The 27,141-nt window shown below is 40.5% G+C and overlaps 1 long non-coding RNA gene and 1 pseudogene across 1 annotated transcript; one reads left to right on the top strand and one right to left on the bottom strand.

Annotated features, from left to right (window-relative positions):
* Window positions 1–26,309, top strand: part of LOC143861394 (uncharacterized) — a 29,284-nt pseudogene extending 2,975 nt beyond the window's left edge.
* Window positions 17,374–22,513, bottom strand: LOC143862652 (uncharacterized). Its single transcript, XR_013240420.1, has 4 exons — window positions 22,235–22,513; window positions 18,108–18,188; window positions 17,892–17,949; window positions 17,374–17,724 (listed from the first exon to the last, which is right to left on the bottom strand). It is a non-coding gene; the product is annotated as an uncharacterized LOC143862652 (long non-coding RNA).
* Window positions 26,310–27,141: the final 832 nt, after the last annotated feature.

Below are 27,141 nucleotides of genomic sequence, written 5' to 3'. Positions count from 1 at the left end.
CTTACGCTTGCCTTATTTCTGCCATGGCCTAATAAAGCCTTCTGATAAGCTGCTATTTCTTTTAAACCTTAAAGCAAACAAGTCATAAAAAATCAAAGTTCTGCAAAATTTACTTGTCTAGTTGCTTTGCTAGTATTTATATTCATAGGAAACCTGATGCACTGTTAATATGTTTTTTTATATATTGGGGGGTACATCAACTGCCCGTTTTATGTATACCAAACCATTTAATAATTTACAGCCCTTGTTAAGACTACATAGGACCTTCAAGTGTATGCTTGAGTAAGTTTATCCCACAGTATGTTAAATATCGATTAAAAGCTACTTTGTTGATAAAGGGAAGACAAAATGGACGTTTAGTAGACTTAACGCAAGTTATTATTCTTAGACCCACTATTACTCCACTATATGTATTCTGAATGATGGCAAAATATCATTAAAAATGAAGTAAACAAACCAGTGTTTCAAAATGTGGATGCAAGTCAGAACGTGGCCAAAGCAAATGCTAGTCGACTCAGCACGGCGCAGTCGAGTTCTCGCTTGACGCAGCTGAGTACTTGGTTGGCGCGGTCATGACTTTGCAAAACCTGGACTTGGTCAAGAATGGGGCCTAAGTAAAAGGGAGTAGAATTGGGGGGTCCGTGTTGATGCGGGGGACTTTTGAAGTTATGAAGCAAACAACTACCCACTGATGACCGAGATAATCGTTGTTGGGAGCAAAAACAGCGATCAAGGTTTGAGTGCTCAAAAAAGCCTCTAAAAGGAAAATATCTCTAACTACAATGTAATCCGTGCTCCCTTTACTGCGAGTGAAATCGCAATGTCTGATTTAGCCAAACAAAGAGTATGTTGAAGTCTGATGGTTGGTGATCCAATCTAACACTTCTTTAGTGGCATCTGAGAATTTCGACCGATTCACCTAATAACATTAAGTGAATCGCCCTTCACACCCGCAAGGTCTGGAAAAGGCTCAAGGAGCTTCGCTCCACTTCTTGTCATCTCCTCGGCTTCACAAAAAATTCTTTTCACCTCTTAGACCCGATAATGATAATTTGAGCATACCATCATGGTACCTAATAATCCCACCAACTCCAGCGACCCTAGATTTCTATAACTTTGAAGACGACCCAGAGGCAAAGGATTCCAATTACGGTTTGGAACATCACTATGATGGCTTAGAGGGTGAAATGCTCACCGATTTGTAGATCGGATGAAGATATGCCATGAAACTAATGGGGACCATCATAGGCTCGTATTTTAATTTTCTATGTTTTTAAGTGTCTTTTTGAGTCCCTTAAGTTATAGGAAGGGTACTGCTGTCTTTTCCTACCAATATTACTTGGTTTCTTTAAGCTATGAGGGTTTTAAATAGGCCCATTTATTATAGGAATTTTAAGCGTCTCTCCCATCTGACAACATTGACAGAATCTCCCTTCATAATAATCCGATCTGTCTAGGACTCATTTATCAGTTCAATCCCATGCAGCAACATCTGAACCTTTGCCTCGTTGGAGCCCTTCTTACCTATATGGAACCCAATAAAGCCCAAAGAATTTCATTTACATTGTTTCTCAGTAGGCCCCCAACACATGCCGAGTTAGAGTTGCCAAAACTTGACGCATCATAGTTTTGCTTCAGCCTAGGAGAAGGATTCCACCTTGGTCGAGGACCCTCTATCTGCATGCTGCTCAGCTTGATCTCCTCCCAAGACCTTTTTTTTGAATGATACTCCTCCCAAGACGTTGTTCATGTTTTCCCCATTAATTGTTTTTTTTGGGTTTCCAGTCATAGATGATGATGTTTGTTAGTATATTTCTTCCTGGCATTGTTGTGACTTTCCTGTGTCTTTTCTCCGTTATAGAAAAAGTGATTAGATTGTCATTTTTGAGGTCTGCCGAATTCGACGCTCGATACCCATGCCGGATTCTGACACTAGTATCCTTACTGATGCAACAAAGGTTATATTTGTGGTAGGCTGCTTGTTCTTATTAAGTTAACTCCTTCAATTCATGCCCATCAGTCCATTTTATCATTTTTTTAATGGCAAATAAGAATTCATTAAAACAAAGGAGATCGAGGAGGCCCCAAAAAGTAGAAGATTAAAGTAAGGAACAAAGTTCCAAGAAATAATAGAAATTGACAATGACTAAGGAGGAAGAAAATCAAATAGTTCAATTCTCTCCCTAAAGATTCCCTCTCTAGCAAGTTTATCAGCTACTTCATTCGCTGACCGCCTAATGTGGTGGAAGGAAATCGAAGAAGCTCCAATTCTATCTTGGATCTCTTCGAAAAAGGCAACGAATCTCTAAGGAGCAATAAGTGGACCTATAAGCCACCTAATTACATTTAGAGAATTTGCTTCCACCACAACCTTATTTAGATCTTCATTCTGGAGCATCTTAATTCCTTGATGAATGGCACTAATTTCTGCCTCATTAGCATCTGCCACACCAATTGGACCACTGAAAACCCAATGTCACATATTTTTAACTCGAGTGTAAGGTTTAGAGTTTACTCGGGAGATCGGATTAAATTTGGAGCGATGTGTGGTGTGCAAATGAGCCTCTTAGGAATCTATTCTCGGATTTGTATAGGGTGGCTATTGAGAAGGAGGCCTTTGTGTGCGACTGCTTTGTCGTAGTGGGGGTAGCATAGTTTGGTCTCCTAGATTTAGGAGAAACTTTTTTGATAGGGAGTTAGAGTCGCTATTCAAATTTTTTTAAGCTTGTAGATGGGTGCTATATTAAGAGATGAAGTTTGGATATGAGAATATGGACTAAGGCATCTTCCGGCTTTTTCTTTGTTAAATCTTTCTATTTTTGTTTATTGCCTTGCAGTGTATCCCCCATTTTAGCTAAGGTATGGAACTTCCATTGCCCGCCTAGAGTTGGTATCTTTGGATGGGCGGTAAGTCGCGATCGGATTCAAACAATCAATTTCCTTAGAAAGCGTGGCAAGATGCTTGTTGACCATTGTCTTCTATGCTTGGAAGATGGTGAATTTGTGAGTCATCTTTTCATGCATTGTTTCTCGTCAGGTATGGAGCCATATATTTCTGAGATAAGGAATTAGTTGGATTTTCCCTTTTTCTATCCCGGATTTGTTGCATCGGTGGAGCTTTGCGCCGTGGAAAAAGAAAGGCATTATGTTGTGGAATATTTGTCTTCTTGCTACATGGTGAGTGATATGGAAAGAAAGAAATTCTAGAGCCTTCGAGGGGGTTGCAAAATCTCTATATTGGTTGTATATGAAAATCATTGTTCTTTCTATTTCTTGGGTGGGGAGTCTTCTTGCATTTCGGTTTGTATCGGCGTTTAACTTATGGAAGGGTTGGAGGGTTGTATGCTTTAGTCGGGAGGATCACCCAAATGTTGTTCAGAGATGGGAAGCTCCGCAATGTGGAATGTTCAAAGTTAATTTTGATGGCTCGAGTCTTGGAAATCCAGGACCGGCCGCGAGGGGTGGCTTGTGTTGGGATGATGCTGGTGTCATTGTATGGGCTTATTCTGGCCCCCTTGGAGTATGTGATGCCACTGAGGCCGAAGTGAAGGCGGCATATCAAGGCATAAAAAGGATTAATAGAGAAAAAATGGATCGTACTATTGTGGAGGGTGATTCTCTAAACGTGATCCGTTGGTTGAAAGGTTTGAGAGAGCCTCCTTGGAGATTTTCTCATTTTTTTGATGAAATAGATGACTTAATTGCGGGGTCTTCTATTGTCTTCAACCATGTGCTGAGATCGGCAAATAGGGAGGCAGATTCTTTGGCTAGGAGGGGGTTAGTCAGGTGGAGTTGGAGTGGTTCGATTTCCTTCCTCCTTGAGTGTTTTCTTGTTTTTGTTTTGTTTCTCTGTCCTCTGTAATTTGAGGGTGGTCCATCTCGGTATGCTTCCCTGTTTAATGAAATCATCTTGCCATTTCAAAAAAAAAAAAAAAAACACCCCCTTCTTCATTCCTCAATAAGACTCCAATACCCAAAGGCCCCGAATTCCCCAAACTCAAGCCATCAAAGCTAAGTTTGAGAATCCCATGGGATGGAGGAGACCAATCGTGGATTACTTTGGGTTCAATACTAGATGCACATCAATCTCTTTCCAACCATGGTACAGATCAATCCCCGCACACTCCCCTGCCGGGGACAATTTTGAGTCATAGTGTCCTCAGAATCAGGGTGTGATCTAGCATTATTCTTTGCCAGCTCCACCCCAACAGCTTCAACTCCTATTGTAAACCAGTTATTATCAACCTTTAGACAAACAAAGTTTCTCCTTAATCTCCATTCATTCGTAAAGATCTTTGAAGATACACAGCTCATATCCGAACGATGCACACCTTCCATTTTAACTTCCAAAGCTGATCCAAAGATTTTACCAAGCGCTTTCACCGTTGATGTTGCCCACATGTGAATGGGGATTCCCTGGAAAATCACCCATATAGCTCTCGCCCCGTGTTGGTATCCCAGATTCCATGGAGATGGGAAAGCAACTATTGACCCAAAGCTTGAAGACCTGAGTTTAGGACCTTCGAATCCATTTGAGGCCAATCGAACATGAATAAGACTTCTTTGCTACTTAGGATGCAAGGCCGGAATAGAGAAGGGATATTCCCGAACCATTTTGTCCAGTTCCAGAGATCATCTAGTTAACAAATCTTCATCTTTAGTCTCCCAATAGGACATGCCTATAGAAGCTCTCGCCTTTCAACCACCTCTTTACCAGAAATAGAGACCACCGGAGTGTCTCCATTGTCCTGAGTTTCAATTTTCCCAGAGTCAGGCCATGGACCTACAGATACTTTGTCAACCTCCTGCTTCGGCAAGGATGCCATAACTAGATATTGACATTGTCTACAACTTGTTCTCCTTCGAAAGTTTAGGTAATCGCATCTCTTACAGGCCCAGTCTCTAGGCAAGATCTTGAGGTGAGGATGCATCTTCTCGTTCCCTCGATTACCCTAGCTCCAAATCTGTGGCATTTCAGAGTTTTCTTTCTCCTCTTCAGATACGTTGTCGCTTGGGCCATCCCTCGTTGCCGAATTTAAAGAGATTAGTACCTAGTTTGAGTCACTTATCAAGATCCCGCTTTTTAGCATCCCGTACCTGCAGCCTGATGATGTGATCCGACCGTTAGATCACCATTTTATTATGTTTGCACTTATTTATTATGGTTTATTAGGACTTATTTGTCATTATTGGATTATCCTAGATGTGGGGGATATCCACATCATCTAGGGCCCACCTTTGCACACACCACTTTACCCCTTATTTCTCTTTTTTAGTTAGTTTTGACTGTTATGCCCTTATGCTACTAACTCCGTTCTTTTGTGATTCGGGGCATTGAAGTCTTTTCACTTCATAATAAGTGAAGCTAGCAAAGAGGGCCCACTAAAGCCACACACACACACACACACACACACACACACACACACACACACACATATATATATATATATATATATATATATATATATATATATATATATATATATATATATATATGAGATATGAGATATGAGATATGGGGAAAGAGAGCCCTAGTTGTGAAAGAAATGAAGAAAAGAAGAGTAGACGGCCTCCCTTCTCCAACACGCCCTGGGGCGTCTCTCTCTCTCTCTCTCTCTCTCTCTCTCTCTCTCTCTCTCTCTCTCTCCTTCCTCCCCTCTACAATCTGAGTTCTCCCTCTTTCCTCCCCCTATTATTCTTCCTTTTTCTCTATCTGTCTCTCATCCCTCTCATTCTCTGTCTCTCTCGTCTCTCCATTTTTCTCTTGCCCCCGTTGCCCTCTCTATCTTTCTCTTCATTTCCTTCCTCTTTCTCCTTTCTTGAATCTCTCAACTCCTACATTCTTTATCTTTTTCTTCCTCGTCTCCAACTATTTTCTTCTTCTCTACTCCTCTTTAATACTCCTCATCAACAATATTTCGAGAGGTTGATGTTGTCCAGAGTTTTGGAAAGCGACCACAGGCTTCTCCTCAATTCTCTTGGTCTCTTTGCTAGCAAAATTCAAAGTGAAAGGACTCGTGCATTTATCAGTGAGATTTTTCCATATTTTCAGTCCTTTTCTTGGCCTTTTTGCTACTTTGAAACCCTTAGGAACCTTACTAGTATATTACCCTAACCTCTTTTAAGCCTTTTACCACCTTTTAGTAATCTTATGGCCCTAGATCTTTATTTCTTGTTGTGGACAACAATAAATCATTGAATAAAGTCTTTTATTTGAGCCTTTAAATCCCATCTTGAGTTATTTATTTGATATGTTCGATAACTGCTTAAAGTAGAAGTATTTTCTATTGATGGTTCGTTGTCTACAGTTCAGCCCATACTTTATTTGTGCTGAAAATTTGCCATTAAATGTTTCTCTTGGAATATGTAACTTACCTAAGGGCATTTAGGACTTTGTACATTCCTTTATGTTTTAGTATAAAGATATGAGTCAGGGGAAGATTAACCCTAACTCATTCATTTTTCTCTCTAAACCTTTTGTTAACATGGTATCAGAGCCTTAGGGTTTTCTGATCCCTAGGGTTCTCTATCAGCCTTCACCTTCTCTGCCACCCTCATATAGCCGAAACCCCCCTTTCCTCTCGTCGCGAAAACCCAACTTTCATTTGAGGCAAAACGATATGCTGTCTTTCTCTTCTTGAGAAGGAGTCGTCGTCCCCCCCCCCCCTTCATCTCCTCCGCCCCCATCTTCTCTTTCCTTGCGCATCCCCCCCTCTCTCTGCTCACCCCCTGCAGCCTCTAGCACATCCCGACCTACCCACTCCAGCGGGGCAGTCGCGGCTCCCGGCCTACCCAGGAAAACTCTTTCCTGGATTTAAGATTTGCAGCCCCCCTAATTTTTCTCGAAAAATATTTTCTGCCCAGCCCGGAAAACTTTTTCCAGGAACGAGGATTTGCATCCCCCCCCCAAAAAAAATTTTTCCCGAAAAATATTTTCTGCCCGGCCAGGAAAAGTTTTTCCAGGAACAAGGATTTTTGCACCCCCCCAAAATTTTCCCCGAAAATATTTTCCTGACCCCCCCTCCCCGTCCCCACACATATTGACTTTCCCGGAAATCTGTTTCCAGGGCTGCATCCACCCAGGCCCTTGATTTTTTTTCCAGCCCCTAATTCCTGGGTTTGCAGGTAAGCACCCCCCCCCCCCCAAAGTTTTTCAACCCACATCATTCTTCCTCCTCTCCCTTTCATCCCTCTTTAAAACCTAAAACTCTTTTGTCCCTCTTACTATGTGTTAGATCTTCATCTCCTATTCTACTTTGATTCTTGTTTGTCTTTATGGCTTCTCTTTCTGCCCATGGCTTCCGTCTTGTCAAGCTTCGTCGATGACCATAATTCTTGGCGCCGCGTCTAGCTTTCTTGGTGTGTCCTAGTTTGCCCACGTATTCAGTTATCTACTGTTATTCGTCTTGGTTTGGGTTGTCTGTTTCTTTCTTGCTTGTTGTTATGGAGGAGGTGATTGACCATACTTCCACAGGAGTGGCTCCTGGTGTTCGTCCGACACCCTCTTTGGCATCTTCTTCGTCATCATCTCTCTGTGTGGATGGATCATTCCTACAGATCACTACTGTTAGGTTGGATGGGGCAAACTACGTTACTTGGAAAGCAGCCGTCAAGAAGTATCTTATTGCCCATGGGAAAGCCCTCGTCATTCGTCGTGATCCTCCTCCTAGGACGGATCCCACCTTTGATCGATGGGAACAGGAGGATGCTCTCGTTTGTACCCTTCTGTGGCAGAGTATGGCCCCTCACGTCTCTGGGCCATTGATGTTTCTGCCTACTACGAAACGGATATGGGATCAGGTTAGTCTTCTTTACTCTGGCGTGGCAAACATTAGTCGGATCTGCTCTACCTATTCCGAGTGGGTGCGTTTCCGCCGTGGTGCTCTCTCTCTTGCCACCCATTACAGCCAGTTCGTTGGCCTATGTCAGCAGCTTGATATTTACATGCCGCTTACCACGAATCTCACAGAGCCTGCCCGTCAGCGGGATCAGATTCGTGTTGTGCAGTACCTTGAGAGTTTGGGTCCAGAGTACATGCATCTTTGTCAGCAGATTATCGGTTCTTGCGATATTCCTTCCCTTACTGAGGCTTACTCCCGCGTTCAGCAGTACTCTCCTGGTGATCCAGTGATATCTGTTCCTATTGATGGTTCTGCTCTCGTGACCTATGATGGCAGTACTCGTCCGCCTCGTGGTGGGGCCTCCTCTGGTCGTGGCCGTGCCCGTGCAGGCCGTGGTGGTGGCTGTTCTGGTGGTGGCCGTGGCCGTTCTTTTTGCACTCACTGTTAGCGTGATGGACATTATATTGACCATTGCTATACCCTGCATCCCGAGCTTCGTCAGGCACACTTGGCTCACATGGGTGCTACTATTGCTTCTGCTTCAGATTCCGCTTCCTCTACTTCTGTTGCTGCGCCAGCGGATTCCACCTATACATTATCCCGTGCCGATTATGAGGAGTTCCAGCGTCTGAGGCTCAGTTCTCGTCCTCCCTCTGCAGGTTTCGCCCAGCCAGGTAGTTCACTCACCACCCTTCTATCTAGCTCAGAGTCATGGATCATTGACTCTGGCATATCCAACCACCTAACTGGTAACTCTTCTCAGCTTCATTCTTTTCGCTCCGTCTCGTCTCCCTCTCAGTCTATCACCCTTGCTGATGGGTCCACTACACCTATCACTGGTGTTGGTCATATCTCCCCTCATCCTGCTCTTACCTTATCTTCTGTTTTATGTGTACCAAAATCACCATTTAGTTTACTTTCAGTTAGCCAAATTACTAAATCTCTTCACTGTTCTGTCTCATTTTTCCCATCTTACTGCTTGTTTCAGGATCTCTCGACTGGGAAGACGATTGGAATGGGTCGTGAGGTAGATGGACTCTATCTTCTTGACTGCCGGCCGCCTACTGTCTTACATAGGTTTGTGCATACATTTCAGTGGCATTGTCGCCTGGGGCATCCTTCACTTCAGCGGCTGCAGCAGACTTCTCTGGTTCCCGGACCTTTTTCTAGTTTTCAGTGCGAGTCATGTGAACTCGGAAAACACCGTCGTGTGTCGTTTCCTTCCCGGGTCATTAGTCAAGTGTCTAGTCCATTTGAATTAGTCTATTCTGATGTATGGGGACCCTTTAGGGTCGCGTCTAGTACTGGCTTTCGGTATTTTATTGTGTTTATTGATGACTTCTCACACATGACCTGGTTATATTTACTGAAAAGTAGATCTGACGTGTTCTTTGCTTTTTGCACATTTCATTCTGAAATTAAGAATCAATATAATTGCAATATTAAATGTCTTCGTACTGACAATGCTAGAGAATACTTTTCTGATATTAATGGCTTTCAATCCTATCTCACCCAACATGGGATTCTACATCAGTCTTCATGTGCGTACATCTCTCAACAGAATGGTGTTGCTGAAAGGGAACTTAGTTATTTGCTTGAAGTAGGTCGCACTCTTCTTTTTCAGATGAGTGTTCCTAAGGCATACTGGAGTGATGCCCTTCTCACGGCGTGTTTCTTAGCAAATCGCCTTCCTTCCTCCGTCTTAGATGGTGCTTCTTCTTTCGAGATTTTTTCTCCTGGCTTTCTGGGGTATTCCTGTACGCAGAAAGGCTATCGTTGCTATAGCCCTCGTCTGTGTCGCTGGTTTGTCTCAGCCGATGTTACATTCTTTGAGTCTGAGGCATTCTTCAAACATGGTGCGAAATCTTTCACCCCTTCTCTCGAGTATGAGGTCTCGCTTCTCTTACCAGATCTACCTGCTTCTCTTCTGTCATCTCCTATTTCCGTGCAGCTAGCTTCTGCAAATTCTACTTCTTCTGCCACGTTGGAGAAGCCAGCTCCACCTAAAATTACACAGCAGTATCAGCGGTGCCAAGTTACAGATATGTCTCTTTTACCTCCTCTCGCACAATCATCTTCTGAGCCGATGATCCCTCTCTCCCGCTCTCAGGTATCTTCTCTTCCGCCTTCCCCTGTTGTTTCCGATTCTCTTATTGCATCTCGTACGAGATCCTGTTCTACTGCACATCCTATTTCGAATTTTGTTTATAATGATAAGCTCACCAGTACCTTCAAGAGCTTTGTTTCCTCTTTGTCTTCTATGTCTTTACCACAGTCAGTGGCTGAGGCTCTTGAACATCCTGGCTGGCGTGATGCTATGAACCTAGAAATTGACGCTCTTCATAGCAATGATACATGGGATCTGGTTTTCCTACCCCTGGTGCCCGTCCTGTTGGTTGTCGGTGGGTTTTCTCCATCAAATACCTCCCTGATGGTACTGTCGAGCGCTTAAAAGCACGGTTGGTGGCGAAATGATACACTCTACTTTTGGTGTTGACTACACTAAGATCTTCAGTCCAGTTGTGAAAATTCCCTCTGTACGTGTGCTCCTGTCTCTTGCTGTTAATCATAGCTAGCCCATTCATCAACTGTATATGAAGAATGCCTTCCTCCATGGCGACCTGACTGAGAAGGTGTATATGGAGCAACCACCATGGTTTGTTGCTCAGGGGGAGACTTCATCCTATGTGTGTCGCCTATGCAAGTCACTCTATAGCCTCAAACAATCTCAGCGTGCGTGGTTTGGAAGATTTAGTGAGGCAGTCATGCGCTTTGGCATGAAACAATGCGCAGTGGATCACCCAGTCTTCAGTTATCACTCTTCAGCTCGGTGTATTTTGTTGATAGTTTATGTGGATGACATAATCATCACAGGGAGCAATTCACAAGGTATACATCGTTTGAAAACCTTCTTGCAAAAGGAATTCTCTACTAAGGATTTGGGTAAGCTCAGGTATTTCTTAGGGATAGAGGTTGCTCGTTCTTCTAGAGGCTTGTTCCTATCACAGAGAAAGTATGTCTTGGACTTGCTAAAAGAAACAAGTAATCTTGGAGTTAAACCAGCTTCTGCAGCCATAGATCCTAATGTGAAACTTGTTCCAGAAGAAGGAGAGTTGTTGGAGGATCCTAGCAGGTATCATAGGCTTGTCGGTAAACTTATATATCTCACGGTTACTCGGCCAGATATTTCATATGGTGTTGAAGTTGTCAGTCAGTATATGAGCTCTCCACGTACTTCTCAGTGGGCCGCGGTGATACAGATTCTCAAGTATTTGAAAGGGGCTCCAGGGAAGGGATTGATGTTCAAAAGACATGGCCTTATGAAAGTTGAAGGCTTCTCTGTGCAGATTGGGCTGGATCCTCAGCAGATAGACGGTCCACCACTGGGTATTGTACATTTGTAGGTGGCAATCTTGTTTCATGGAAGAGTAAGAAGCAGGATGTTATAGCTAAGTCCAGTGCAGAGGCTGAATACAGGGCAATGGCACAGACAAGCACGAAACTTATTTGGCTACGTTCACTTCTTTATGAAATTGACTTCATTTCATCTTCTCCTTCGTAGCTTTATTTTGACAACAAAGCTGCAATATACATTGCCAACAATCCAGTCTTCCATGAGCGCACCAAACATATTGAAGTGGATTGTCATTTTATCCGTCAAAGAATCCAGAAAAGAGAGATTTGCACTGTGTTTACTTGGTCAGGGGACCAATTAGCTGATATGTTTACAAAGTCCTTAAATAAGTCAAAATTGAGTGATATATGTAACAAGCTAAGAATGTATGATATCTACATTCCAGCTTCAGGGGGAGTGTTGGAATATGTAACTTGCCTAATGGCATTTAGGACTTTGTACATTCCTTTATATTTTAGTGTAAAGATATGAGTCAGGGGGAGATTAACCCTAACTCATTCATTTTTCTCTCTAAACCTTTTGTTAACAGTTTCTTCACTTGATTATGGATGGTTGCATGTAGGGGTGGTTATTCGGTTATAACTGAACCGATTTAGCCAAAAAATACTAACCGAATTAAATTCGGTTATCTTAATCTTATAACCGAAATTATTCATAACTGAACCTAACCGAAACCGAATTTTTAGTTCGGTTAATCAGTTAGTTCGGTATAACTGAACGAGAATTGATTTCAAAAAATGACAGACAAAATTACAAACCAAGTCTAAAATCATAAAACATAAATATAAATCACCTCTGAGTTGATCTGTTGAAGCCGGAGTTGGAGAGAGATTTTTAGCAAAACCCCCCAAGACATTCAGTCGAGAGAGTAGAAAAAAGTCAAAAAGCCCAAACTCCTAAAGAGATTCGAGAGTCGCCGTGGAGTATCGAGACTCGATAGACTATAGTCGATACTCGATAGAGAAGAAGATTCACCGTCGGTGTCTCGGTGAGAGAAGATGCCGTGGAGACTCGAGACTCCATAGAGAAGAAAGTGAAGAAACCCTAGGTCTTTGCCTCTTTGGTCTTTTCTTTTGCTGAAAGCCTGAAACTTTGAAAGGATAGAGTTGAAAGAGAAGAAACCCTAAGCCCTAAGGACTCTTTGCCTCTTTGGTCTTTTCTTTTGCTGAAAGCCTGAAACTCTGAAAGGATAAGGCTGAAAGAGAAGAAACCCTAAGCCCTAAGGACTCTTCGCCTCTTTGGTCTTATCGCCTTTATGATGGTTTGACTGGGAGATTGAATGAAAAATCAAGTCTATCGAAGTATCTAGTATTTGGGTAGGTTTGGTGACTTGGGTCCACTTTAGTTTAGAAATAATAGAAATGTACAATTTACAAACTTGTAAATTACAACATGGTCCACTTCACTGCATGAGTCACTTCTAAAACTAGTTATATTCAGAGCACAACAGTGTAAATTTCAAGTTTTACAGTCAAACGATTCCCAAAGCCAAAAAATAAGGGTCCTGCTTTCCATATTTTTTGGCAGTTTGCAAAGACAGGATCTACTATTTGGATTCTCTTTTTTTTATCTTCGATATTACATTTCCCAGTGACCAATCACATCAAACTTTTCCATAGGGCTAATAAAAAGACATCCAACAGGATATTTTAAGCAATTGAGCGACTTGGCGTTATGGGTAAACAATACAATTTGGTTATTCGGTCTAATCGATTTACCTTTGCTTTGAAACAGAAACCGAAACTGATAACCGAAAAAGGAAGGATTTGTTAACCGAAACCGAACTGAAATAAAAAATAATCGAAACCGAAACCGAAATATAATTCAGTTCGGTCGGTTATAACAGACTAGTGAACACCCCTAGTTGCATGGAAATGAAGATTTGGTCCCATTGAGCTCCTAAGTCCTGGTAGTTATTCGCGAGCCTCTGGGTTGCACCAAAGTGGTATCAGAGCATAGGGCTCATGTCTGTCATCTTTAGTATACCAAGTGTTCGTTAAAAGGCCTGAAAGAAACCTTCTTTGAGTGTAGGTCCTAGTTAGCCCGTCTAGTGCACACCAAGTGTTCGGTTAAATTCATGTTAGAGTCTAGATTAACCAATCTTGTTTGTTTGGGTATATTTAGGTCGTAGGATCTGTCCTAGGATAGTTAGGTGTCAAACTCGTAGTGTAGCATCATCATTTTTCTTATTTTGGTGTCCTAGTATCACTCAGTCTTTATTGGATTGTCCTGCATATAGAACACATGCCCAAGCTATGGCTTATAGGGCCAATGCTTCACTTCATGGGCAAAGCAGAGTCCAAGCTCGAGGAGCCTGGGAACGACACACTCACTTTACGTTGGATAAACACTCGGACATGTTGGACGGGATGAGAGTTACTCTGAATCACATTAGCAAACATCTTGGTATTAAAGCTCCTAAGGATTCTATGACTCCCATGGATAGTCTGCTAGCCACTCCACATGTGCAAGGCTAAGCGAGGCGAAAGGACATTGACAGTGTCTCTTTTACCTCAACCAACAAAGGCCCAACGTATATTCCATCGAGCCCACTCTTCCTCCTAATAGTACGACCATGAGGCGTGGACTTCTAGGACGCGAACCACAAGATACTACCTTCTAATACATCCCATATGGTGAACAAGGTCAGCGGTCAACAGACTGTCCGCTCAATCCTCAAAATAATCTAGCAGAACTTGTAGGTGATGGGGATAGAAATGATCGTGAAGGAAGAAATGAACCCCATGATGATAGTGCCTCACATGAGGCAAGCAAGGAGCAATCTAGTAAAGGTGAGCAGGATAAAATTGTATTTGATGGGAAAAATGTGAGGACAACTTGTATGACCCAGTCTCGTATAACCCAGTCCATGAAAACTCAAACTCCAAGCATTGGCATAAATTTCCCTATCATTAGGACTGCTAGGAGGTGCGAGTTCATCGTTATTATTGTTGAGAGGTTCTTAGATGTGTCTCGTTTCATGTCTATTTGTTTCATTAGGTTTTCGGATGTGTCAGTTCTTTGGAGAACTTTATGGAGCAAAATGAGGACAAAACTTCATGTCAGTAGTGCTTACCATCCCCATCAGATGGGTCAACATAAATGGTTAATTGCAACTGAGGAAATTTACTAAAGTGCTTAGCTAGTGAGATACACCATCAATGGAGCTTGATTCTACCTCAAGCAAAATTCGCATATCACAGTTCCTTTGATAGTACAATTGGTAGATTTCTTTTACCCTCCGAAGCCATCCTTGGATTTTCCATTCCCTACCCGCTTGACCGTACCACCATACCTGACACCAAGCGTAGCAGTGCTGAAGCTTAGGATCTTGTTTAGCATATAAAATAGGTACAACATGAGGTGTTGGAGCGGTTGCATGTGAGCAACGAGAAGTACAGGGCGGTCGCAAATCAGCAATAGAGAGGCCAGATATTCAGCATGGGGATTCTGTCATCGACACTCTTTCGACATGATTTTTTTGCTATTAGAGCCACTCATTTTGCATCGCTTGGAGGGTTGCAGAGCCATTCCTCGTCGTCTCGACATCTTGTGGAGATCACATCCTGCACATTTGGATAGTGGATACCTGTCGAGGATTTCATTGGAGATAATCTGTTGGCGCCGACGATCGGTTTTGTGGTTGGATGCCGGGCAGCTACAACGACTCCGCTATGACGTGTCACTGCATGCATCAGTTGTTTACTCGACGGAGTCGACTTCTTCCCACCCGGAAAGAACTGATATGATCTAAATGTTGGATCACCATTTTATTGTTTTTTGCACTTATTTATTTTGGTTTATTCAGACTTATTTGCCATTATTGGCTTATCCTAGATGTGGGGGATGTCCAAATCATCTAGGGCCCACCTTTTCACACACCACTTTACCCCTTATTTCTCATTTTTAGTTAATTTTGATGGTTATGCCCTTATGCTACGAACTCCGTTCTTTTGTGATTAGGGGCATTGAAGTCTTTTCACTTCATAATAAGTGAAGCTAGCAAAGAGGGCCCACTAAAGACACACACACACACACACACACAGAGATATATATATATATATATATATATATATATATATATATATATATATATATATATATATGAGAGAAGTGTTTCTGCGCAGCTGCGCATATAGCTATCTGCGCACTAGTTTCTTAAAATGCTTTCTATTGGTTATAAATGCGGGTCCCACCATTACGTTAAAATTTAGCAAACAATTCCTAAAAGACAGTCGAGCCCTCCTACTTTTAATGTAGGAAAAACAAATGACGTTCGTATCCTGTTTTGAAAACAAAATTCAATCGTGTCTCTCTCAAGAGAGAGAACAATAAAACCCAAACGAACAAAAAAACCCAAACATAAGCTTGGGTTTTTTTAGGTTCTCTGGTTCTCCCTCTTGCCTCTTCCCTCTTCCCTCTTCGTCCACGGTTCTTCCTCTTTGTCCACGGTTCTTCTTGTTCGTCCATCGTCTTCTCCACTCGCAAGGATCCAAACCAGGTAAGTTCAGCGATTTTATGTTCTTTTCATTTTTTTCCTAAATATATTTTTCCTTTTAATCTATTTTTCTTCTTCACTTGGGTTTCTAATCTATTTGTTTTTGTTTTCCTTCAAAACCCTAATTTTTGGGAGTTATTTAGGGTTTTTAGTGGAGGATGTATTTTGGTTGGTTGAGTTCTACAGAGCTTTTGTTCTAGGTAAGTTCAGTGATTTTTTTTAACCCTAACCCGAGAAAATCGAAAAAAATGGATTTAGGGGTTTTTCAAATTATGGGTTTTTCAAAGCCTGCAGAAAGCATTTAGGGAGAGAGAGAGAGAGAGAGAGAGAGAGAGAGAGAGAGTTTGTGCTTTTATGTAGAATTGAAATCGAATTAGGATTCGAAATGTAGGGTTGGGATGGAATTATATGGTGAAGTGTTCTATTTTACATTTAATATTGGAAGTTTAGGAATTGTTCCTTATTTATGACTTGTTATTCATGTTATTAAGAATTAACATGGCTTCCTTTGTGGGTAGTACTGATGTAAGGCGTGTATTTTGTCCATTTTGTCCGAGAGAACAAGGTCCAATGGAAGTTTACATATCAAAAACAACAAAAAATCCAGGCAGACCCTGTTCCAACTGGAAAGTAAGTGCTAATTTTGTATGTGTTGACTTTATTTCTTTCATCATCCCCATATTGTCTAACGGAAATGTAAATGGATTATATTACAGGGTAAAGATGGTTGCGGACATTTCCAATGGGTTGACGAGATGCAAAGATGGTTGCGGACATTTCCAATGGGTTGACGAAATGTGCCTAGAGGGCTGCCAGATTGTTACATTGAGAAGCATTTGATTAGGATCATATATCTCATTGTATTTGTTATGTTGATTTTAATCATCTTCTTTGTACTCCTTATTGTAAAAGAGAAGTGAAGATCCAACTAAATGTGAAAAACCTTATGAAATTTTCAATGAATGGTTTGAGTGGTGTTGTTGCTTATTCTCTTTAATGGTTCTGTAGTATCCCAATTACAGTCTCTTAACATTGGAGCATTTGTGCTGCAACTTCGTGTCACTTAGTTTCCTGCAATCCTTCTTTTTTCATTGTACTACATATAAAATCATATTCTTTTGCAATTCTAAAGAATAACCACACGAATATCTCTCAGGCCCTGTTCGTTATATATTGTAACAACCGATTACCGATTGTTAGCCCCAAACCAACTATTGGACTCAAGAATATGTTTAATTTTGAGTCCAACAATCAGTTTGGGGCTACCAATCATTAGCCACAATCTGAAACGAAGAGGGCCATAGAGTGCCACCAGTACCTGTTGGTCTTGGGTTTTCTTTTGAGCAACCATCAAAATTTAGTATGGTGTATCTTGCACATATCTGTTAGCTAATATATGTGGAATCTGTTAGCTAATATAATTCTCCTTATTTTCAGTGTATTTTGGTTGTTGATATTCTCAAGAATGGCTATCCAACAACAAGCCCAAACTCTGCTACATAAAGTAGTTGCCTCTTCATTTGTCCACACTTTGGAGAAAGATTTCAAAAAGAAAAACTCCATCGAATTCGTGCCCATGTAATTCTGTCTTTGTTCATATGAAACTATACAAGTACCAAATATAATGCTCAGAACTCTCATACAAAAAAAACTTATACAGGAGACAAAAATTTTATTTCGCTGCTCTCTTAAAACTCTCCCTTAAATTGGAATATTGATGAAATCTTGCCCTGCTATTATAACAATACTTGTAGTTCAATAAGTGACCGCCTAGCAGCTACAACAAGTATGACATTACAGACTTCGGCTTCATTTCATTTTATTCATTAACAACTAGTACATACAAGCAGTTCTTTTCAGTTCATACAACTCAAGACAGAAGTTCAAAATTTTCACATCAGTTCAGTTGATTTCTTCAACTTGAAAGTGCTTCAAGTAGGCATTGCTTCAAAGAACACTTGTCACGATCCCTGCACATATAATAAAAGCAAAGGTAAGACCAGGAATGAAATAGGTAGAAAACTCATCTATCATATAGGTAGCAAAAGTGAGACACTTAGGAGTCTGAACAGAAACTCCATTCACAAAGTTTGAAGGAAACTTAATTATTTCTAAAATGAGAATATACCATGCTCACCTTATGAACAGAAACCCTTTAACATATGAAATAAAAGTGCATACTCCCCATACTCAAACTGAAATGAAATGATAGTCAGATAGTCAATACCATATACAAATAGTCAATACACATGGAAAAAAAACCTAAGTTCAAATATCAATGTATAAAACAAACCCAATGAACAAAACAAGTCCTACTCACTTACAAAACATTCACAAAGATACTAACACATACCTAGTGAAAGGAGCAACATCACGAAGCGATATCTTCTGCTTCCCCTTCCTCTTCCTCTTTCCCCTCGTGTAGTGTACCCATCTATTAGAACCAATAAAAATTTAGTAATAATTGGAGAGAAAATTGCAACATAGAAAGAAGAGAGTATGTGCATATAGAGAAGAATTCAAAGTCAAACCTTGGCTTTCTTTTTACATGTTCTCAGATTATGTCCCAACTCCCCACAACTTCCGCACTTCCGTTTCCCCATATTGGATTGGGAGAGCTCTAATGAAGACTTCAAGCGTGATGCTTCCCTTGGCCGGCCCTTGGTTTTAACAACTTCGGGGTCTCGAATACATATCCCAGGTACTTGAGTGGGAAGAGAGTTAGACTGCACTTGGCTAGCCAATACGGGTATGTGAACTTGCCTCTCTTTCTTTCTGTGCTCAATCTCAACCACCAATTTAGAGTAAAATTCATCTAACTTCTTTAAAATAAAGTCTTCATTATCGAGTTCCTCATCCACTATTCGTCGTTTTGCCATTACGGACCACTTTCTAAACGGGGTTGCACCTTCGTTACCTACTTGACTTGTAGGTTCTCCACCCAACAACTGATATCTAGCATCAATTGTCCATCTTCTTAGAATGTAACGCTCGGGAATGGAATTTAATTGCTTCTGGTCAAATACGGCCAGAATATGCCTGCATAATATACCTGAAGTCTCAAACATGAAGCAATCACAAGTTGCACTAACACCATCGGAATCGTTGTACACAATCATATGCCCTTTTGACATTTCATCATCCCCACGTTTCCTTCTTACATTGAAGGTAGTCTCGTTGCCAATTTTACTATGTTTCTTACCCCAATATAATCTACTACCATTAAGCTCAGCCAAAAAAAGGCCAAAAATTGTCCTTGTATAGTATTTTCCAGGATCATCTTCCAATGGGCTACCCTGTAGTCATTGTCGGCTTTGAATTTTTTGACTTGAAATCCTCTTCTGTTTCTTTCCTACGACGGTCAGCAAGCGCTTTCTCATATTGATCAACAAAATCATGCAAAGAAGTCTTCTGGTTAACAAAAGCATCGAAGAAAGCATTCATGCTTTCACTGCGCTGACTAGAAGTCATGCCTGCAGTGAAAGTACCTTTCCAATAGGCCGAGACCCAGTGAATCCTTAGCTCCCACATCTTACTTAGCCAATCATTCTCATCAATTTTATACTTCAAACATAATCTTCCCCATTCCATCTCACATTCATCTATATCACCCGTGTTATAACAATGGTAGTAATCCTTTGGAAAGTACCATCTGCCTCTCTCATTGCAGGAACATGCTCAACTAAGTGCTTTGTTATGTGCCAAGAACAAAACCGATGACGTGTATTGGGGAAGACATTCTTAATTGCATTTCGCATCGCCAAATCCATATCCATAATAATAGTTCCTGGAGCTTTTCCATGCATACATTGCAGCCACTGCCTAAACAACTAAGTGAAGGTCTCCTCAGTCTCATCGGCGAGGAGCGCACATCCAAACAATGTAGATTGCCTGTGATGGTTGACCCTTGTAAATGGTGCAAAGGGCATCAAATACATATTGGTCCTATAAGTCACATCGAAGACAATCACATCGCTGAAGGTCATATAAGTCTCTCTGGCCCTCGAATCAGCCCAGAACATAGATCTCAATGTACACTCTGAGTCTAACTCAATAGAAAAAAAGAAGTCACGCTCTTCAGCTCGTTTCCGTTGGAGACGGTCGGCCACTATCCCAGCGTCTAACCCCATATTATTTTTCTTCTTCAATCTCAAATGGGACTGCACTTGCTGTGGTGAGAGAACACCATCTGCACCATCGGATTGGACATTAATGACTTTTGCAATTCCAACAGCCTGCAACCCAATTCCATGGTAACTATCCATCAAATTTTTAACAGTCTCTTTCTTATGTAGTCGGTTGTGTGAACGATGTATGTGTCTTCTAAGTGAAGAAGTGAGTTCATGCGAATGTTCGTCTTCAAAGACTGACACTATCCACTTCTTGCCTTTCACGTTAATCGTCATCTTCGCCTGACAAATCAAACCTAACAGTGCGACGCGGAATCACTTCCTTACCTGCCTGTCTCTTGTCATTAGGGTTTTTCTTCCCCTCATTGTCACACACATACTTTCTGAATATCACTTCATTTGTCTTGGTCGACTTGTTTGTAGTAGATTTTCGCACTCCAAAACCTTTACTCAAGCCATAGGTATTATTATAACATATGTAGGCATCTTCAAAGCTATCAAACTCCTGCCCAACAAATAGCCTTTTGTCTACACTCTCCTCATTATTCCTTTCCTCACCATCTTCTACTTGGTTACCTTCATTTAAATCTTCCCCTTGATCTTCTACTTGGTTTTCATTATTTAATTCTTCCCTTTGATCACTTAAAATGAAGGCGTGTTCAATCGATAGGCCGCATACTTGCGACACAGCGTCCTCAACAAACCCTGAGGATGTGCCACATACTTCATCAACATCAAACACAGAAGCGAGCAACGAAGCATCATCCATTTTACTAGGTCACAACACTAGATAACAAACCAGCCAACTACCACAAACCACCCATAAATCACCACCAAGCCACCCATAAACCACCACCAAGCCACCCATAAATCACCACAAACCAACCATAAACCACCACCAAAGCAGCCATAAAGGAAGAAATATGTCAGAAAAAGAAAAAAAAGAAGTTAATACGCAAAGAATGGAAGCAACTATTCAAAAAAAATAACCATAACTAGCAATTCCATAATTCAGTATATCATTTACACATGATTCCATCCCTATCCCCTTAGAGACAAACTACAAGTAAAGAAATATGTGCATAGACACTCCAACCCATCTTCCTCATATCATCAACTAGCAAAACAGATAACCACTTGAGCTTAAAATCATAGTTGCCAAATGCCCTCTAGCACCAGAAAATCATTTTGGAAAAATTACTGTATAGGTATGTAATCATTTTGGATATTTATTTTAAAATGGCGAATTATATTAATAAACGGAACCGAGATGGTCCACGAATTTTGAGAACAGATTTGAGTCTTTGGGACTCATAATCCGTTCATTTCTCTCCCTCTCTCTCAATATGTTTCAGCATTTTTTTATTTTGTATTTTGAAGACCTATTGGGAGTGGGCCTTTGGATTTTGAGAACTGATTGTGAGTCCTTCAAACCAATTTGAGTCTTTGGGAGTTGGGATTTGCAATCAGTTCTCAAAATACAAAAAGAACAGTGGCTTCAATATCTATCCCAAATTGAAAGTAAATTGGGAATACTTGATTGTGGCAGATTCCTTCTATCTGTTTGTTTGTTTGTTTTGAAAACCGATTGGTACAAGGCTAGTTTAGAAAATGTATCCCAAATTGACAGTAAGCAGTGTTCATTTCTTAGTCGTTCCTAGTTCAGAAAATGTGAGTTTTTCTTCCTATCTATTTGTTTGTTTTGGATTTTGAGAACAGATTATGGGTCCAAAACTGATTATTGGACACAAATTTACGTTTAATTTTGAGTCCAATAATCAGTTTTGGACTCCCAATTAATCCTTAAAATCTAAAACAAACAGGGCCTAAGGATGTTTATGTTGGTAATCACAACATCCGATTTGGTAATAACATGAATAACAAGTCATAAATAAGGAACAATTCCTAAACTTCCAATATTAAATGTAAAATAGAACACTTCACCATATAATTCCATCCCAACCCTACATTTCGAATCCTAATTCGATCTCAATTCTACATAAAAGCACAAGCTCTCTCTCTCTCTCTCTCTCTCTCTCTCTCTCTCTCTAAATGCTTTCTGCAGGCTTTGAAAAATCCATAATTTGAAAAACCCCTAAATCCATTTTTTTCGATTTTCTCGGGTTAGGGTTAAAAAAAATCACTGAACTTACCTAGAACAAAAGCTCTGTAGAACTCAACCAACCAAAATACATCCTCAACTAAAAACCCTAAAGAACTCCCAAAAATTAGGGTTTTGAAGGAAAACAAAAACAAATAGATTAGAAACCCAAGTGAAGAAGAAAAATAGATTAAAAGGAAAAATAGATTTAGGAAAAAAATGAAAAGAAAATAAAATCGCTGAACTTACTTGGTTTGGATCCTTGCGAGTGGAGAAGATGATGGACGAACAAGAAGAACCGTGGACGAAGAGGGAAGAGGGAAGAGGGAGAACCAGAGAACCTAAAAAAACCCTAGCTTACGTTTGGGTTTTTTTGTTCGTTTGGGTTTTATTGTTCTCTCTCTCGAGAGAGAGACACACACGATTGAATTTTGTTTTCAAAACAGGATACGAACGTCATTTTTTTTTCCTACATTAAAAGTAGGGGGGCTCGACTGTCTTTTAGTAAATGTTTGCTAAATTTTAACGTAATGTTGGGACCCGCATTTATAACCAATAGAAAGCATTTTAAGAAACTAGTGCGCAGATAGCTATATGCGCAGCTGCGGAGAAACACTTCTCTCTCTCATATATATATATATATATATATATATATATATATATATATATATATATATATATATGAGATATGGGGGAAGAGAGCCCTAGTTTTAAAACATTGTGAAAGAAAAGAGGAGCCGACGGCCTCCCTTCTCCAACACGCCCTATGGCATCACTATCTCTCTCCTTCGTACCCTCTACAAGGTGAGTTCTCCCTCTTTCCTCTCCTTGTTCTTCTTCCTCTTTCTCTATCTGTCTTTCATACCTCTCTCTGATTTCTCTCATTCTCTTTGTCTCTCTCATTTTTCTCTCGCCCTCGCTACCCTCTCTATCTTTCTCCTTTCTTGAATATCTCAACTCCTACCTTCTTTGTTTTCTTCTTCCTCGTCTCCAACTATTTTCTTCTTCTGTACTCCTCTTAAATCCTCCTCATCAACAATATTTCGAGAGGTTGCCGCTGTTCGTAGTTTTGGAATGCAACCACGGGCTTCTCCCCCAGTCTCTGGGCCTCTTTGCTAGCAAAATTCAAAGTGAAAGGACTGTTGCGTTTATCAGTGAGATTTTGCATACTTTGAAACCCTTAGGAACCTTACTAGTAGATTACCCTAGCCACTTTTAAGCCTTCTACCATCTTTTAGTAATCTTAGGGGCCCTAGATCTTTATTTGTTGTTGTGGATAGCAATGAATCATTGAATGAAGTTTTTTATTTGAGCCTTAAATCCCATCTTGAGTTATTTATTTGATATGTTCGATAACTGCTTGAAGTAGAAGTATTTTCCATTGATGGTTTGTTGTCTACAGTTCAGTACATACTTTATTTGTGCTGAAATTTTGTCATTAAATGTTTCTTCAGCTGTTTATGGGTTATGGATGGTTGTATGGATGTGCAGATTTGGCCCCATTGAGCTCCTAAAGTCCTAGTAGTTATTCGCAAGCCTTCAGGTTTGTACCACCTGAGGGCTCTTTGGAATTTATGAGGATCCATCACCTTCACTCCAGGAAGGAAGGAGTTTTGAGGGTGAACCCCAAAGAGACTAAGAATGCGGAAAAAAAAAACGAAATCAAAAAGCTTGATTCCAGGAAGACAAGAAGGGCTTGGGCCCCCGAAGTAAAGCTGAAACAACAGTGAGGAAGTTGAGAAGGGCTTAGGGTGTGTTTGGCATACTGTTTGAAATAGCTTCTGAAACGCCGTTTTGCAAAACGGTGTTCTGGTTCAAAACGGCGTTTTGCCAAATGGCGTTTTCATGTTTGGTTGGCCAGATCAAAACCGCATTTTAAACGGCAAACGGAGGTATTGTGTGTTTGGTTGCAAAATACCCCAAAACGGAGTTTTAGTGGTAAATTGACCAAAAAGGGCATTGTTTGGTTGGCCTCAATGTAACTCAACTACTCTCTCATTAGGCCCAATATTAAAAGGTCATTAGGATCTCATTCAAACATAATTAAAATTAAACATCATTGCCATAAATAGTTATACTATTGGTCATAAAAAATAAATTTAAAAAGTGGCACAATGAGTAATTTAAACAGCACATAATTCATCACGAATGCGGTCCCGAACCGACCCATAAAAGCATCATCATGTAAAAATGGGTTTTGGTGAGGGCAAACACGTAAAAACGCACAACCTAAAAACTCCGTTCAAAACAGTGTTTTGCAAACGGACCTTCCCACCTCCGTTTGCAAAACGTCATTTTGAGGATTCAAAACGGTGTTTCAAACGGTGGCTGCGCACCCAAACACTCCCAGACGGCCGTTTGGCTCCAAAACGGTGTTTCAAACGCCAAACGGTGTTTTAAACGGTACGCCAAACATGCACTTAGGCCACTGAGGTAGGAACGAGAGCGAGGAAGACGAAAAGGAAAATCCAAAACTGTCTGTAGCTTTGATTATGCAATATGGCTAGATTTGTCTTGACTCGTATCACGAATTACAAGGTTGATGTGTCAATTCGTGGTTTTAAACTGTCTTCCTCACCCTCTACGGTTTACTTTTGTTCAAGTAAATTGTATCATAATAATACTCTACCCCATTGAAAATTATGCATCTCTAGGATTTTTTTTTTTTTTTTTGAAATGTGATTATGAGAATATATAGTACTTCAGAATGCAGCAAGTTTTTTGAAAGGCCGGGGTTTGCTCGTATGCCTATTCTGTTCCATGTCTTACTCCTGAGTATCCTTATTTTATCTATGCAACTAATTCCTTTTAACATGCTGGATAATTTTAGAGTCTTAAGAAGGTCAATTTGGTGGCTGCTTTGGTTCGTGGAATGTGTTGAAGATGCACTTTTGCAGTTGCAAGTAATAGTGAAGCGTACTGCAAAAAACTGTCTATCAGATGTGACACTTTATTCATTCCTCATGGATTGATATATCAAATGTTAGACATGATCACTACTTTATTTTCTTGGCATATAGCAAATGTTAGACATGATCACTATATTTTCTTGGCGGTCACACAACTAAACTGAACACAGGCTGTCATCAGAGGAATGACACGCGAAAGTACTCAAAGATATTTATAAAAATATAGTCTGCTCTAAAAGAACATATTTGTCGAAAAATAAATAATAGGAACCCTAGTCTGCAATTTCTTTTGCTAACCCAAATGTTTCAACCCCTAAATTTCAATTTTCACATTTTATTTGCTTCTTTTTGGCACTTTATATTCTTCTTACAATTCGCTTCTTCTTGGGGGGGGGGGGGGGGGGGGGGGGGTATGTTGATCAAGGCAATTGATCTTGTACAGCATCTTGAGGCAACCCACACAGTATTGGTCCCATCCTGACTGATCATTCAACGCATAAGATAAATGAGTACAAAAGTCAATGGTTTAGCTTCTCTTGGCAGACCCTAAATGAGGGTTGATGGATCAAGGGCCTTATGATCATCTGAATAGGGTGTTCTCAACAATATTTGGGCTGCCTTATGGTCAATGCCTGGATCGACAGATCTGATCATTTCGTCTGTTCTTGAGCTCCCTGTGGTTTAAAAAATTGCCCTTTCTAGTTTTCTGTACATAGATGCTTTCTGGCTCACTATGAATTAAGATTGATTTTGTAATCTTTGCTACCTTATTTTCCTCCAGTTGCAAAATTTCAACACAGAGCTTTCAATTTTGAACCTTTTTTTTGTTTGGTGCAGGTTATAAACTCGGCTCGTGCAAATGCAAGCCACAATCATGGGTTGGATCCAGATCATCTTCTTGTTGGTAAATTTACATTCTGTGCCTCTTTCTCCAGCTGACTCTATACTAGTGGTTCACTGGAAATGCTGATTGTTCTGCCCTTGCCATCTCTTCTTTATTTTTCTTTCACCCACAGCTGAAGCATTCGTCGGGAAAGGCTTCTTTAAAAAGAGAGTTTCTTACCATGCCAAAAGGAGAAGTGGGGTTAAGGTGCGACCCGGATGTAGGCTAACAGTGGTAGTAAGGGAGATTACTGCTGATGAAGAGGCTGACATAGCTAGACTGAGAGTTAGCAAATTTCGTAAGCTGACTAGACAGGAGAGAAGGCTAGCCCTCATCAGCTCATTGAGACCACCCCAAGATGGAGAATCAAACACAATGCTATAGTGAATCAGTATCAAATGCCGATTCAATCCATCCAAACAAAGTCTTAGAACAGGCATGGCTTGGAATTCGTCTTTCAATTGCTTAACAATGTGTGCTGAACACCGACTTCATAGGGTATCTCTCCTTGAAATATCAAGAAATGTTTTTATGGAGGGTAGTCATTGATACCTGTATCAAAGATGTTTATCAAAGTTTGTTTTAACTGAATGGATGTGTTCTTGAGAACTATATGTATTCTTTCATCTGCAAGGACTTTTGCAAATGAATATGGATCCCTTTTGGAACAATTATGTTAAATTCTTTACTCGGGATCTTGAAACCTAAGTACCAGGATTTAAATAAATTGGTCACAATATCCTTTTTAATCTTACTAAACATGCAAATCCTTTTTTAACATTACTAATGCTAGAAACTGTCTTTGAACTCTAAGGGCATGTTCGGCAACTATTCGGATTCGTGGGAAGGAACGGGAGAATCACAATCTCCCATAGCAACTCCACAAATCTTCAAAAAAATGGGTGGAAATATGATTCTCCCGCCCTATTTTAATGGGATTTGGAGCAGTGGGCTTTGCGAGTCATGTTTGCCAACATGATTTTTCTAAAAAAAGAAAATCCTCATCCTTCGCCCTGGTTAATGAAAGAATTACAGTGGATAATGGTTGCTGAAAAGACCCTACATTTCTTGGCGTTTGAGGCCGGAAAGTTATATAATGACAATTGTGGGATTTAATTGATTTGATAATGAACTCCAGGGTTGAATTAGGCTAGACTAATTTCACTAAAAAAAATTTATTTCAAAACATCGAAAGCCTGGTTCATGCCCTTATTAAAGCAGACAACGTTTTGCTTAGTAAAATGTACATCAAGAGGCAGATAGAAACCCGAAAAATTGATGTGAACTCAAGCTAGAATTTTAGTTAAGGTCTAAAACAATGTGTTGGAAAGTTGCCTTATTTCCCACCTACCGTAGGTGGCTTG

This window comes from Tasmannia lanceolata, unplaced genomic scaffold, assembly GCF_043159265.1.
Source record: "Tasmannia lanceolata isolate RefF3 unplaced genomic scaffold, GAP_Taslan_0.1 ptg000037l, whole genome shotgun sequence".
NCBI classification, from domain to species: domain Eukaryota; kingdom Viridiplantae; phylum Streptophyta; class Magnoliopsida; order Canellales; family Winteraceae; genus Tasmannia; species Tasmannia lanceolata.
Note: the sequence above shows the minus strand (reverse complement) of the source record. Positions and strands in the feature narration are given on the sequence as shown.